We start from the raw sequence: 3,193 nt of genomic DNA, 5'->3' as shown, positions 1-3,193 counted from the left end.
AAAATAAACTGTAAAATAGTAAATTTTCTAAATATTCAATTTTTCGACAGAAAACGTGGTTTTATTGTGTTAAATTGCAAAATATATGATTTATAAAAGGAATTAATAGCGAAAATGTGAAAAAAACGGCGGTTTTTGTGAAAGTATTAGCAAACTTCAGTGCATCTAAAGTATCTAAAGCATTGCTTCTGGAACGTGTCACATTTGTTCGCTACATCGTGATGTGATAAAAAGAATAGCTGGTAGTACTCCGCAAGGTTGCAGAAATCTTTCAAAATATGTTCGAAAAATGTCTTGATATGGAAGGAACTGCTTTACACTGTCAAGGAAAAAAATTGCCAAAACTCAACGGAATTTTTAGCAACTTCAATCTTGCACTTTCTTATACTAAAATTATTTTTTTTTTAGATTCTAATTAAAATGTTTGCAAATTAGGTGAAACCTTGCAGAATAGTTTTAATTTTTGTACAAAGTTTGATCCAAAACCTGAGATCTACCACATTTTTTTCCAGATTCTACCACACAAATTTTTTTTTCAAGTCCGATCACTGGACAGAAGGAAAGCGGTAGCCACGTATTCAGAGCGCCACCCAAATCACTCAGCGGCATACTCAACACAAGCAGCAAAAGCATCCCATGTAAGAACAGATCTCAAGAAAATAGCATTAACAATACGCAAACTCACCATACTCACCATCGCCATCAACATATGTATGTATGTTTCTACCTACAAGAAATTAACCGACTGGGAAAAATATAAAAAATACGGTGTCGGCCTCTCTACACGAATACGCTTCTCACGATAAGTCCTGCTTAACGTTAAGAGCTGATAAATAGAGTCTCTCGAACACGAGGTTGATGAAGCAGAGAACTTTGTCACAAATGCCTGTAATGCTGCTTTCAGGGCCTCCTACCCAAGCACTCCCGAAGGGCTAAAAGAAACTAGTGGTAGAATCCCGAGATTTCAGCACTGAGGAAAAACATCAGGAGGCTTTTAAATCAAGCCAAGCAAACAGGTCTTTGGCAACCCTACAAATATGCCCTCAGATTGTTCAAGAAGGCCATAAAGATGGCGAAAGCCTAATCTTGGCAAACCTTCTGCAACAACGTAGAATAGAACTCTGAAGCCAACAAGCTGACAGAAGTTCTGTCGAAATCTTCAAATATGAACTTTATCCAGAAGCCTAACCACTATGACCACTCGTTACTAGGTGACACCGTAAGGGACGTCGTAAATTATGAGAGGGTAGAATGGGCTATAATGTCCTTCCAGCCCTACCAATATCCAGGACTTGACGAAATCTTTCCCGCCCAACTACAACAAGCTAACGACATACTATTTCCTCTGATTTCTCAGATTTTTATAGCCTGCCTTAATCACATACCATACGAGTGGACAAAGGCGAAGGTTGTCTTCTTACCAAAAGGAGGCAGAGCCGCTCATGTGAAACCGAACGATTTCAGGGCCATAAGCTTCACTTCATTCTTTCTTAAAACTCTAGAGAGGCTCGTTGAGGAATATATTCGAGGGAGTATTCCAAGGGAAAATCCGTGGAGACCGGATTTCACCAAATCCTACTGACGATTTAAAAAAATGTTGACTAAAGGAATATACGCTCGCAGTTTTTCTCGATATCGAGGGTGCTTTCAACAATGTCTATCCGAAGTGCAAAGGCGTCTGGTGGATTTCGTTGGCGTCCTTCTGGAAAAAAGAACTATTCTATCAGAAGTGAGCGAGAGCTCCGTTGCAAAGTATGTGACAACAGGCACGGCCCCTTGGGTCCCCTAATCTCTAACCGTTTACGCCCTACTTCTAAGCCTAAAGGGCATCGGTTGTCAAGTCAGCGTACGCAGATGACATAGCAATCGTAGCAACCGGCAAACATCTGCAGGTGCTGAGTGAGCCCAGTGGTATCACAGCGGGCTTTTCCAACCTACGTGTGCTCAGTGCTCTACGCGGTGGCAGCCACTCTAACATAACCTTCTTTCAATTATGCATAAACCTAACATAACCATCTACCAATTATGTATAAACCGTTTTGTTCGTATTAAAAATCTTATTTTCATAAAGCTCATTAGTTTTTCAGCATACCGTGAAACTTCAAATCCTTTGATAAACTTGTTTTTCCTAAAAAGAATGTATGCGACCATTTCCAGGATATTTAGGACTACTTATTTCCAAACAAAAATTTATATCTCGACATCGCGAAAAATGCCATTTGCAAAACCAAAATTAAATAATTTTTGTTTATAAATTATTGCAGGTACATTCTGATTGCCTGTCATGGGTTATACGTACAAATATATAAACGTAGTTATATCCTACTTCAACTTATTTTTATCTGGTCAACATCATTTTTATTGCTGGTAAGTTACACCCATTTTTGCTTTTCTCTAACTGAATACTTTTTTGTTTCTAATCAGATGCCTTATATCGTCACCTGAAATGCAAAAAGACGTAACAAACATCATCGTTGAAATGCAAAAAGTCTTAACGAATAAAAAATTCAAAATTCACTTTTTGATTTATATCTACAACTCCCCACAACATTTTATGAAAAAAAAATTATTTTAAATATTATTCATGACCTTCTGCATTTCATGTACGATGCTGTTACGTCTTTTTACCTCGATTTTATTAGCTTGGGATGTAACTATCTAATATTGAAGCGCCAAAAAGATGCAGCGATTTCCATTCTCAAGTTACATACCTGCTGACAGTACGAATGGAAATTATAAAAGCGAGTTTTTAGTTTTTTAAACTATAATTTTTACATTTCCGGTGACGACATGTATGTTTGACAGACGAAAATGTTGATGATTAACCAACACATAAATGCAAATTTCGAAAGCTATTATCCGAGATAATCGAATTCCATATGAATAAATATTCCCAAGAAGATGAGGATGAACAAATACAAATTTTCTAAATTTTTTTTGTGTTGCCTGTTAAATTATCGGAATAATTTATTCACATGGCGATACAACATATTTAAAATTTGTGGATGTATTGCTATTAAAAAAGTCATAAATGGGAATACTTCTTTTCATTTCATCCACATACTTAGATATACATACATATGTACATTAGGCATATGATTTTTAAAATTAATATAGCTAAAATCAGAGGAGGAGGAATAAGAAAAAAACCAACAAAAAAATAACGCTTTTGTCAAAATTTGGTACAAAAAGT

The sequence above is a fragment of the Rhagoletis pomonella genome, unplaced genomic scaffold, assembly GCF_013731165.1.
Source record: "Rhagoletis pomonella isolate Grant_MI unplaced genomic scaffold, Rhpom_1.0 Rhpom_scaffold_01424, whole genome shotgun sequence".
Classification (NCBI taxonomy): domain Eukaryota; kingdom Metazoa; phylum Arthropoda; class Insecta; order Diptera; family Tephritidae; genus Rhagoletis; species Rhagoletis pomonella.
This window is presented reverse-complemented; position numbering follows the sequence as displayed.